At 47.8% G+C, this 13431-nt stretch overlaps 1 protein-coding gene across 1 annotated transcript in view; it reads right to left on the bottom strand.

Moving 5' to 3' along the window:
* The window catches only part of FGD4 (FYVE, RhoGEF and PH domain containing 4), a 214749-nt gene that overhangs the window by 107365 nt on the left and 93953 nt on the right, over positions 1 to 13431 (bottom strand). The window lies entirely within an intron of this gene.

Below are 13431 nucleotides of genomic sequence, written 5' to 3'. Positions count from 1 at the left end.
TGTGACCGGCCGCCATATTGCTTGAACCCTTTCTGATAAATGAACAAAAGGATGTGTGCAACTGGATTCATTACTTGCTTGCTGCTAGGTTACAGATGCGTCCACTTACGTCTAGCCTCCCTGCACGTTAAACAACCCTTCTCGTCATGCCGTGCCGTGACTTGGTAGCGCCAAGCATCTTTTCGTGTTTCTCTTTCCATTAAAATGCGTCACATCGATGCGAACAGGACGCACAAGCAGCTTTTGCCGATTAAAATGATAAGCGGAATGCCTGTATTCTGTGTGTGACTGCGGCTGTATCTGCATACGTAATGGTATGCTAAAGTGTTTTCCTAGCAAACACTGTAACACAGCATTTCGTATGCAGAGGTACTGTAGGAAGGCCCTGCTCGCAAGCTTACAATCTATAGGATATATAAAAGTTCTTCATTTATAGGGATCCAGACAATGATATTTTTGTTACCATCAGCACAATTGGGGTCATTCAGAGTTGATCGCTAGCTGCATTTGTTCGCAGCGCAGCAATCAGGCAAAAAAAACGGCAGTTCTGCGCATGTGTATGCGGCACAATGCGCACGCGCGTCGTACGGGCACAACGAATTATGTAGTTTTGCACAGGGTGGCCGCAGAGTGATTGACATAAAGTGGGTGTTTCTGGGTGGCAACTGACCGTTTTCAGGGAGTGTTTGGAAAAACGCAGGCGTGCCAGGAAAAACGCAGGCGTGGCTGGGCGAACGCTGGGCGGGTGTGTGACATCAAAACAGGAACAAAACAGTCTGAAGTGATCGCAAGCGCTGAGTAGGTTTTGAGCTACTCTGAAACTGCACAAAAAAAACTTTGTACCCGCTCTGCGATCCTTTCGTTCGCACTTCTGCAAAGCAAAAATACACTCCCAGTGGGCGGCGGCATAGCGTTTGCACGGCTGCTAGAAACTGCTAGCGAGCGATCAACTCGCAATGACCACCAATATGCATAGATCAGAAAAGTAATTTGGGGAAGGGGAATAGTGATCTCTTTTGTGTAAGTAAAAGTCTGTTGAAATGTCTCCATATTTAGTATTTTTTTATGGTGTTAATGGTAAAGTCGTCTGTTTAGCTTCTGTGCCTCAGTCTCACTGCCTTTCTATCTCACTAGGAGGGGATGTACTAAGCCATGAGAGTGATAAAGTGGAGAGAGATATTGTACCAGCCAATCAGCTCCTAACGGCCATGTTACAGGCTGTGTTTGAAAACTGACAGTTAGGAGATGATTGGCTGGTACTTTATCTCTGGCCAAGGCTTAGTACATCTGCCCCCAGAAGTACTCAGCTGATGTAGCTATGTTCTGTGACGAACTCCTTGAGAAATGGAGAAAAATAAACTGTGAGATCTGACTGCTGTGCGGGGCTCTTGTGGAAACATTGTGGGCCTGTATACCTGTATTAATTTACAAAGTGCAGCATCAATCATCTTGTTTTTTGTGCCGTGTACCCGGTGCCAGACACCTCTACAAATTATAGCTGCGCCTAGATGTACGGGAATATGTATGTGGACAACCGCCAACCACTTTTCTGTTATTTCTCCTACAGTACCGGTGCCCGGACCTGCCAAAGAGGCGCAGATATGCTCCAACAGTGCGGCCAAATCCCCCTCCTGCCCTCATACCATGACTGAAATTTCTCATGGCAACCATCGCCAAGTGATACCACTAGAAGCGATCAGCACATCCCCCCCTTCCCCCGTACAGGCCAACTTTTGGACCTGGGTAAATGAGACAAGTGAACGTGTACACAAGGGGTCTGGGACTGAGGGTCAACAGCGCAAAGGTCGACACACCTTAGGTCGACGCCAATTGGTCGACACACCTTAGGTCGACATGGCCAAACGGTCGACAGGAACAAGGTCGACATGGAAAAAGGTCGACATGAGTTTTTTATGTGTTTTTGGTGTCGTTTTCTTCGTAGTGTGACCGGGAACCCCAATTAGTGCACCGCGTTCGCTCGCCATGCTTCGGGCATGGTGCCTTCGCTCCGCTACCGCTTCGCTCGGCACACTTTACCGTTCCAATCGTAGTCCACGTGGATCGTTAAGTATGAAAAGGTTCAAAAAAAAGAAAAAAAATCGTGAAAAACTCATGTCGACCTTTTTCCATGGTGACCTTGTTCCTGACAACCTTTTGTCCATGTCGACCTATTGCCCACGTCGACATAAGGTGTGTCGACCAATTGGCGTCGACCTTTGTGATGTCGACCTGGAGTCCGGATACCGTACACAAGAAGGGATGTGTGGTCACGCTTCACAGTGTGCTGGAACACCCCGTTTCTCCTTTCCCCTTAAAGCACCAATTAATTTCAATGTACGCAAAGGGCCCGAGTCCTCAATTTAGGACTGTCTGAGAGCAGATTCAGTCCATCCTGTCACATTAATATTTCAAAGCAAAGAAGAAAAAAAAAAAGGGTGGTTTCTCCCCTGAGGGTAACGCCTTACAGGAAGTAACACAGGTTACACAGTTAGGATCATACGCCAATGACTTTGGAATGTCACCTGACGAAAGGCCACGCTGCAGGAATGCGGACTGACAGCTGCTACCTGATCTCTGTGCTGTTAGGCACTGTCTCGGGGGAACTTGTGTGACAACACTGCACCATGCAGAGCCCTCTCCAAGCGGAACCTACTGTAGCAGTACCTACCTACTATCATAAGTCCAGCAGATACACACATACAGGACCTGTTACCCTGAAACCACCAACCTGCTGTTCATGCAATTACCAGTCACTTGTGCTTGAAGATAAGCAAAACCTCCATCATTCCAGATAACAGATCACATAAACATTAAAGAAACTATGGGTATATATACTAATCAGATTCTAGCTATTATCTTCTAGAAGCAGCTACTGTAGATGAAAGATAAGTTGCATCTGATTGGTTGCTATGGACAACATCAATTCTAAAAATACCTCACACTTTAGTAAATATACCCCTATATTTTGCATTAACAGACCCAAGGGGCAAACAGGCCCGGGTGTTATGTTCTATTGTCCTGGGTGTTATGCTCCGATGTTACCTGGGTGCAGGCGGACGGGTGGTCCTTACAGGAAATGGGCCTATTAGCTCCTGTCCTCCTGATGAGTAGTTCAGGGTTGTGCTACAGTTATCTGAAAGGTTCCAAAGCAAATGTGCAACTGGCTACAGTATACAAGCTGGAACTCATCGATCCTCTGCACGGTATTATACCACCACCACTATGGCCACCAGTGCAAGGCTTCCAGCTCAGGAGGAAGGACACTCACCCAGACACTGGGGAACTCCGGAGACAGAAGCAGCCCAGGGCTCAGTGCAGATTAGCAAGGCACCAGAAAATGTTGCTGGAATAATATGCAGTTATTGACACTGGAACAGACGTGTAGATTATGTACAGGTGACCGTGAACACTTTGCCAGTGCTCCCTCTTCTGATAACTACAACCTGCCAAGTTTTGAGAAATATTAACTAATGCTAACGTCTCACTTCCCACGGCCAACCAGGACGGAGAGAGAGATTATTTCCCCCATTGGTGCCTACTGTATATTTTGGTCCAATCCCTTCTCTCTATTCCCTGTGGATGGACCAAGGACTGTATAAACAAGTGGATGACAGGTGCAATCGCAGGATCTCAGAGGGGTAGATTCCAAAGTGTAACGGAGCAAATGTAAGATTTTCCTCAGTCATATCCCCGTTCTGTATAATGCTGCACCCTGTGTTTCATACACGCATATAACATAAACTGTGCCATATAAAAGTCTGGTACATATGAATCTAGACCTGGTATAGCCTGCACATAAACCGTATCAGAAATACATCGCCACCTAGTGTTCATAAGAAGGTAGGCATTATTTTATGGCCTAGGGGTTCCAGTCAGTGGGTGGAAGTAGGGGCCTGAATCAGGGCTGTATGCTAATGCCGCCACAGCTGTCAATGTGTACGCACCTAAGCCAGGCACAGATTTGAGGTTAGGGCGGCGCACATTCGCTAACCCCTCCTGCAGGCAGAGGAGATTCCCCGGGTCCACTGCAGCCCAGCACACAGCAGCGCTGCTGGGCTGGGAAGAGAGGTTGCAGTGCAGGATCCGAGCGTTAGGTCGACACTAATTAGGTCGACCACTATTGGTCGACATGTGTTAGGTCGACATGGGAAAAGGTCAACATGAGTTTTTCACATTTTTTTTTTTTACTTTTTCATACATTACGATTCATGTGGACTACAATTGGGGAGGGTAACCTGTGCCGAGCGCAGCAAGGGGATACGGTGCACTAATTGGGGTTCCCCGTCACTTTGTGAAGAAAACGACACCCAAAAAAATGTAAAAACTCATGTCGAACTTTTTCCACGTTGGCCTGGTTTATGATGACCTAATGACCGTGTCGACCTATTCCAGGTGTCGACCTAGTTACTGTCGACCCTATGATCCACACCCTGCTGTGCTGCAGGCTGACAGGTAAGAAGGGCGGGGTGGGGGTATATTGCAGACCCAGGCCCCTCCAATCAGTACCTGTCCCCCCCCCTTTCCCTCCTCTTAGCGCCACTGTATACAGCAAAAGTGTTAGAGAGCAATTCAACTTCAGATGAGGGGGCAGGAGGGACAAAGAAACCTCAAACCAATCCCAGACAGACAGTGTGCTTCATGTACTCAGCACTGTGCAGACTCTGCAAATAACACTGTGGATATCACCACACTCTAAAATAAACTGTCCACCTCAACCACAGCCTGGGACTTCAGCTGAGAAACCCTACTGGGGTAATATTGGTGCCTCACTGAAGCCGGGAGCCATACATGGCTGCACAGCTGAGCGGCACTGCTTATATGTTAGGTTGGACAGCTTGGAAAAAGTCACCACTATCTGGGGCATATCAGGGCCGTCTTAACAGCTGTGTAGGCCCCTGGGCACAGCAATGAACTGGGCCCCCTACCCATTCTCCAGCGGTAGGGGTGGGGGGTACTATCAATGGTAGCTTTGATGTCCCGCGGGCAGTAGGTGTTGTTCTATCTTCCGCTCAGCATGTAGGACTTGGAGCAGTAATTTGTGCAAATTACTCCTGTACTGCACCGATGGGGCTAAACTGTATACGGGGGCATTGGGCTGAATGAAGAGGCTCTGCTACATGACCAGGGTGGTAGGGGGGGTGTTTAATATGTAGGGAAGGGGTGTATAGTAGAGTGGGTTTAATATTTAACATTTTCTGGTGGGAGGGCAGCTTGCTTGACAGCAGATATCTCAAGTTCCTGAAAATATATTTCTTAGCTTTTATTGGGTTAAAAACTAGAGAGTCCCACCTTTCAGGAGATACTGGGGACTTGGGGATCAGAGTTCAGGAGCCAGAGCAATTCACCAATGAAAATCTAAAACTGTATATTAGGCGTGTGGAGCAGGAGAAGGGACCAGCTGCTTGAAGGCTAATATCTCTGGTTCTGGGCTTAGTAGAGACAAGCTGCCAGTGTCCACCAAAAGGGGAGAATCACAGCTTTTGGATTATACCCTCAGAAAAACTCTAAGTAGGACAGAACCTGAGATATCTGGCTGGGAAGAGCAATTAACAGGCTGGGATGGGGACCACTGCTTTCAAGTCAGATATCTCCGGTTCCCCAGGGCCGATTTTCAAAAATCTGGTACCCCTGGAAAGAGGGGACCCTCAGCTATCAGCCTAGGGCCCTTATACTCCTGGGGCCCTTGGGCAAGAGCCCATTGAGCCCATACGAAAAGACGGCCCTGGGGCATATGTACTAAGCCTTGCAGAGTGATAAACTGAAGTGAGATAACGTATTTCGTGGTGGTCAGCGCGCTCTAAAGGGTGTGCGAGGGATTGGATTGATTGGAGAGGTGGATGGTGGTGTGTGAAGTGATGTGTTCTCTGTGTATCTATTTGTAGGGGATGTGGTAATGATCACTCGATGTAAATGAAATATAGGATTTTATTTGGATGTAATAGGATTAATATTCCATAGTCAATAATGAATGTCCCAGGTTGGTTCACCACTTATCAGGTGTGTCTTGCAGACTACCCTTTCTCTGAGTATACCCTCCTATTGGTATACTGATGGAGCTACAGCTCAGGTAAATGTTAGGTATGCCCTAGGGGCCACCTTTACCATAGGTGTGGATGGTCCTATGTATCCTCTGATGCTGTGTCTATTGTTAGGTTTGTGGTTAAGTTTATGGTGTGACTAGTGCGGCGTCCCGCCTGTCAGACCCTTCCGTGTGTGGCAACGAGTGGCGTGGTCATATACTGTGTAATGAAACTTACCGCCGGGGGCAGGTGCTACCTGCCGCCGGTGACCAGTTCTTAGCCGTCCTCAAGCCTGTGTTCCTCGATGTATCCTCTCTGGGTGTCCTCCGTGTCTCAGAAGCCGCGCACCTTGTCTGTAAATGCCGGTCTCCTAAACTCCCGTCCCGTCCTCTGACTTCCTGGTTCGCGCGTCACGTGCCGGGTCACGTGAGCGCGATGTGTGCGGAAGCGTCTCCTTCTCCAGCCGGAGAGAGGAGAATGTATGTGGCAATGTCGGTAGTAAAGTCTGTGGGATAACGTACCAACCAATCATCTCTCAACTGTCATTTTTTTCAAACACAGCCTGTAACATGGCAGTTAGGAGCTGATTGGCTGGTACTTTATCTCTATCCCAGACTTCGTGCATCTCCCAAGGAACTGATTGGCTGGTTCTTTATCACAGTTACCTCGTACACTTTAGCATCAACTGATTCTCAGCACCAGTGAGCACACAGTAATGATTGCAAATTCTGTGTTCTACCCACATCCTTTTCACCACATCAGGGAATAATTATTGGTTTTAGTCACATAGGGGTATATGCAATAGCGGGCGAATTGGCAAAATAGGCGAATTCCGGGCCGTTTTCGCCTCCAAAAATCAATTCGCCTATGCAGTGCAGTCATTTTTCGCAAAAAAACGGCCCGTCAAAATTCGCCTTTTCTCAATTCGCCTTTTTCCGAATTCGCCTTTTCTGCAATGGTACAGATGCTGCAATTCGCCTCCAGCATATTCAATTCAAGTTTGGAAATTCGCCTGCAGTGCTTTTAGACAGCAAATTCGCGATTTTCACTCCGCCACACTTTGGAGGGTGAAAACAAATAAAAAAATTTTAAACATGTTTTTTTTTGTGTTTTTTTTTTTAGGAATAGCAGATCTATTTATATTAGAAGGGATTAGGTTTTTTTTTTTTTTTTGGGGGAGGCACAAATATTATTTATATATTTTTTAAAATAATATTTTTATTGTTTTATTTTTTTTATTGCTGGAACGGTAAAATCCGGGAAAAAAATGGCGTGGGGTCCCCCCTCCAAAGCATAACCAGCCTCGGGCTCATTGAGCTGGTCCTGGTTCTAAAAATGCGGGGAAAAAATTGACAGGGGATCCCCCGTATTTTTAAAACCAGCACCGGGCTCTGCGCCTGGTGCTGGTGCCAAAAATACGGGGGACAAAACGAGTAGGGGTCCCCCGTATTTTTAACACCAGCATCGGGCTCCACTAGCTGGACAGATAATGCCACAGCCGGGGGTCACTTTTATACAGTGCCCTGCGGCCGTGGCATCAAATATCCAACTAGTCACCCCTGGCCGGGGTACCCTGGGGGAATGGGGACCCCTTCAATCAAGGGGTCCCCCCCCCCCCAGCCACCCAAGGGCCAGGGGTGAAGCCCGAGGCTGTCCCCCCCCATCCAATGGGCTGCGGATGGGGGGGCTGATAGCCTTTGTGTTCAAAAAAAAAGATATTGTTTTTTCCATTAGTACTACAAGTCCCAGCAAGCCTCCCCTGCAAGCTGGTACTTGGAGAACCACAAGTACCAGCATGCGGGAGAAAAACGGGCCCGCTGGTACCTGTAGTTCTAATGGAAAAAAAATACCCAAATAAAAACAGGACACAGACACCGTCGACAGTAAAACTTTATTACACACTGCCGACACACACATACTTACCTATGTTCACACGCCGACATCGGTCCTCTTCTCCATGTAGAATCCCGGGGTACCTGAAAATAAAAGATCAATTATACTCACCTCAACAGGCTCCAGAGATAAATCCACGGACTTGGCAAAAAAAGAAAGCGCATTTACCCGCACCAAAAACGGACTGAAAGGTGTCCCATGCTGACACATGGGACACCTATCCACGATTAAGATCTGTCAGTGACAGTTGTCACTGACAGGTCTCTAAGCCAATCAGGAAGCGCAACTTCGTTGCGCTAACCTGATTGGCTGATCGCTGTGACAGCGCATCGCACAGCTCCCTCCATTATATTCAATGGTGGGAACTTAGCGGCTAGCGGTGAGGTCACCCGCCGGTCAGCGGTGACCGGCGGGTGACCCCACCGCTAGCCGCTAAGTTCCCACCATTGAATATAATGGAGGGAGCTGTGCGATGCGCTGTCACAGCGATCAGCCAATCAGGTTAGCGCAACGAAGTTGCGCTTCCTGATTGGCTTAGAGACCTGTCAGTGACAACTGTCACTGACAGATCTTAATCGTGGATAGGTGTCCCATGTGTCAGCATGGGACACCTTTCAGTCCGTTTTTGGTGCGGGTAAATGCGCTTTCTTTTTTTGCCAAGTCCGTGGATTTATCTCTGGAGCCTGTTGAGGTGAGTATAATTGATCTTTTATTTTCAGGTATCCGTGGATTCTACATGGAGAAGAGGACCGATGTCGGCGTGTGAACATAGGTAAGTATGTGTGTGTCGACGTATGAAATAAAGTTTTACTGTCGACGGTGTGTGTGTCCTGTTTTTATTTGGGTATTTTTTTCCCAGTAGTACTACAGGTACCAGCGGGCCCGTTTTTCTCCCGCATGCTGGTACTTGTGGTTCTCCAAGTACCAGCTTGCAGGGGAGGCTTGCTGGGACTTGTAGTACTAATGGAAAAAACAATATCTTTTTTTTTGAACACAAAGGCTATCAGCCCCCCCATCCGCAGCCCATTGGATGGGGGGGGGGACAGCCTCGGGCTTCACCCCTGGCCCTTGGGTGGCTGGGGGGGGGGACCCCTTGATTGAAGGGGTCCCCATTCCCCCAGGGTACCCCGGCCAGGGGTGACTAGTTGGACATTTGATGCCACGGCCGCAGGGCACTGTATAAAAGTGACCCCCGGCTGTGGCATTATCTGTCCAGCTAGTGGAGCCCGATGCTGGTGTTAAAAATACGGGGGACCCCTACTCGTTTTGTCCCCCGTATTTTTGGCACCAGCATCAGGCGCAGAGCCCGGTGCTGGTTTTAAAAATACGGGGGATCCCTGCCCGATTTTTCCCCTGCATTTTTAGAACCAGGACCAGCTCGATGAGCCCGAGGCTGGTTATGCTTTGGAGGGGGGACCCCACGCCATTTTTTTTTCGGGTTTTTCCCCGTTTTTTCCCGTTTTTTAAAATCGCGGTAAAATCCGCAAAATCGGCCGATTTTCGCCCGCGACTCTGGCGAATCCGTTTTTCATTGCATATGGTGAATTCCGGAAGCCACCTTCCGGAATTCACCTGGCGAATTTGGTCGAATTGAAAAAACGGCGAAAATTGCCGCGATTTCGCCCGCTATTGCATATACCCCATAAAGTGAAAAAAAGTAAACCTAAAAGAAACCAACGTCCCTGTCACATGCAGCCCTGTCCTCCCTGACCCGGTAAGGTCGCCGTGTCCCACAAGATCACCACATTTATCAGAACCGTCTTGCCAGGGACCTTATTCAGAAAGGATTGTAAAATTTGCGATTTGCATTGCGCACGCATGAGCAAAAATAGCGACAAAAATTGCATACAGATCATGATCGCAATGCAGCCGCTGTTTGACTGACAGGAAGCCGGCGTTTCTGGGCGGAAACCTGTCATTTTGTGAGCGTGTCTGAAAAAACGCAGGCGTGCCCAAGGAGGGCTTCTGACGTCAGCAATGACCACTTCCAGCTTCCTGTGTCGCAAGAATTGTGGATGACTTTGCCTGGCGCAGATAGGAAAAATCTTCGGTGTTCCGGTAATTGCGTATGGTTTATGCGATCAGCCCGCATATTGCGATGCAATTGCAATTTTTGCAACGGGCGTCGTCTTCTCTATTTCTGAGCGGCAACTATTTGATCACAGCAACTGCTTGTTAGAAGAAATTGCAATCCTTAGTAAATAAGGTCCTATAACCATAGTGTAGTCTACAAGCTACAGCGCACTGAAGTTTATACAGCCCAAGAACCGGCACTCTATATTAATGTAAAAGACGCCCGGTGCTCCCACATCGAACGAAATACAAAGGAACCAAAGGTGCGCCACTCCAGGCTGTTCAAATAAAGCGCCGACACGGCAGCAGTTTGCGTATCAACATTTTAATCACAGGAAGATTGTCATCAGGTTACCAAGGCAATATTCTTGTGATTGAAATGTTGATTTAATGATAAATGTAACAGAAAAAAAAAAATTCCCTAGAAAGACCATCTAAAAGTAACACAAAGAAAAAAAACTATAGGTGGCATTGCCTATCGGGTAGAAACTTTCCAGAGCTTGATACATATGGGGAATGAGATCCGGTCAGGATCCTGGCAGTCATGAGGATTTGACGGGCCAGCGGAGAGGTAAACCGCGCCCATTGGGGTGGGTGTTAGGGTCAGGCTGCAAGGGGGTTAAGGTTAGACACCCTGTGGAGTGTTAGGCTGCAGGGGAGGAAGGGTTAGGTTTAGGCTGCGGGAACAGGTGGATAGGGTTAGGCACCACTGGGGGGGGGGGGTTAGGGTTAGACACCCCCTGGAGGGTTAGGCTGCAGGGGAGGAAGGGTTAGGTTTAGGCTGCGGGAACAGGTGGATAGGGTTAGGCACCACTGGGGAGGGGTTAGGGTTAGGCTGCGGGAAGGGGGCGATTAGGGTGAGGCTACAGAAATAGAGGGTTAGGGCGTTTGGGGAGATCGTATACTCACCTAGTACCATACTTGCCTACCTGACCCTCTCCATGAGGGAGAAAATGCTCTGTTCCTGGACTTTCCTGGTAATGTATGATTGCCATCACCTGTGGTGAGCTAGTTAATTGATAAGAAAGGTGTTTCACCACAGGTGATGGTAATCATACATTACCAGGAAAGTCCAGGGACAGAGCATTTTCTCCCTCATGGAGAGGGTCAGGTAGGCAAATATGCCTAGTACGTGTCGGGATGAGTTTTGACATTTTTTTTAAAACAATTTCATAAATCATCTGTTGGTAAATGTGTGATTTAATCCATTAAACACAAAATTGATCAAACATCGACCAAACCGACTTGTAGTAAATATACTCCTTCCTCTAGATCACAGGTTCTCAAACTCGGTCCTCAGGACCCCACACGGTGCATGTTTTGCAGGTCTCCTCACAGAATCACAAGTGAAATAATTAGCTCCACCTGTGGACCGTATAAAATGTGTCAGTGAGTAATTAATACACCTGTGCACCTGCTGGGTTACCTGCAAAACATGCACTGTGTGGGGTCCTGAGGACTGAGTTTGAGAACCAATGCTCTAGATCAAAGGTTCTCGGTCCTCGGGGGCACACACAGTGCATGTTTTGCAGGTAACCCAGCAGGTGCACAGGTGTATTAATTACTCACTGACACATTTTAAAAGGTCCACAGGTGGAGCTAATTATTTCACTTGCGATTCTGTGAGGAGACCTGCAAAACATGCACTGTGTGTGCCCCCGAGGACCGAGTTTGAGAACCTCTGCTCTAGATCACAGGTTCTCAAACTCGGTCCTCAGGACCCCACACGGTGCATGTTTTGCATGTCTCCTCACAGAATTGCAAGTGACATAATTAACTCCACCTGTGGACCTTTTAAAATGTGTCAGTGAGTAATTAATACACCTGTGAACCTGCTGGGTTGCCTGCAAAACATGCACTGTGTGGGGTCCTGAGGACCGAGTTTGAGAACCACTGCTCTAGATCACAGGTTCTCAAACTCTGTCCTCAGGACCCCACACGGTTCATGTTTTGCAGGTCACCTGCAGATTTTTAAAATGTGACAGTTGGTGATACACAGTGCAGCTGCTGGGTGACATGGAAAACGTGAACCATGTGCAGTCCTGAGGACAGAGTTTGAGAACCACTGTTCTAGATCAGTTGTTCCTCAACTTGGTCCTCAAGGACCCCCAACAGTTCCTGTTTTGCTGGTCACCCAGCAGGTGCACAGGTGCAGCCATTACTCACTGACACATTTTAAAAGATCCACCGGTGGAGCTAATTATTTAACTTGCGATTCTGTGAGAAGACCAGGAAAACATGCACTGGATCGAGTTTGAGAACCTGTACTCAAGATCAAATCAGGTAGAGCTTATAACAGGCAGAACATGTGGGAACAGCTTTTTTTTTTTTTTTTCTTCAACCTTGTATGTATTGAAAAAATATACATATACTGTCATTTATAATGTCAGCGGAAAATAAACAGTGACAGATTCACTGCAGACCTCACATTGCAGGCGGTAGCTGGGTGCACGGCTTCGAGACAAGGTCAGGCATTTATTAAACATCAGCCTAAATGTTTATCCACCTGTCACCAAGACCAGCACTGATTGCTTACTGGGTACATGTATTGCTTCTGAAAGGACCTGATGAAGGACTTGTTACAGACTATCCAGCCCTATAAATAGAGGGGTGTAGTATGTGTTGCCGGCGGTCGGGCTCCCGGCGACCAGCATACCGGCGCCGGAATCCCAACCGCCGGCATACCGACAACTGGGCGAGCGCAAATGAGCCCCTTGCGGGCTCGCTGCGCTCGCCACGCTGCGGGCATGGTGGCGCGCTCCACGCTATTTATTCTCCCTCCAGAGGGGCCCCCAGGAGGGAGAAGAACTGTCGGTATGCCAGCGGTTGGGATTCTGGCGTCGGTATGGTGGTCGCCGGGAGTCCGACCGCCGGCACAGTGAAGACCACCCCAATAGAGAATTGATACAATATTATACTATACACTGAATACCCTTTACTTATATATTTTGTTTTATATTACAGCAGATTTCCAGCAAACCAAATATGTCCATTCTTGTTATTATGCTTAAGTATATATCTATAATCAGGGTCACATGATATGCCAGGCAGAACAGATTTAAGGCTGGCACAGTACCATACAGTGCCCACATCCCCGTGGCGCAATGTCTACACGGTACAGCCAACCATTACATTTTTAAAAAGTACTCTCGGAATGGGGAGTACCCTCACTTCACTCAATAAGAGGAGCCAAGTGAAAGCTGGCAGTATTTTTGAGAACATGTACTGTATGCGTTACATATAACATTTCTTTCCGTTATTTACTTTAGTGAAAGTTTCTGAAAAACATATATATGTTGGTAATGTAGAAAGAATACATAGTTTTAGTTTCCACTGTATTTTGGGACGGGATGCGCTTAAAGGCCCATACACACGGTGAGATTCGGGCTATGCCCGATTCTCACTATGCGACAGGGGCTAGGTCGGCATCGCAAGCACATAATGA

This window comes from Pseudophryne corroboree, chromosome 6 (genome assembly GCF_028390025.1).
Source record: "Pseudophryne corroboree isolate aPseCor3 chromosome 6, aPseCor3.hap2, whole genome shotgun sequence".
Lineage (NCBI taxonomy): Eukaryota > Metazoa > Chordata > Amphibia > Anura > Myobatrachidae > Pseudophryne > Pseudophryne corroboree.
Note: the sequence above shows the minus strand (reverse complement) of the source record. Positions and strands in the feature narration are given on the sequence as shown.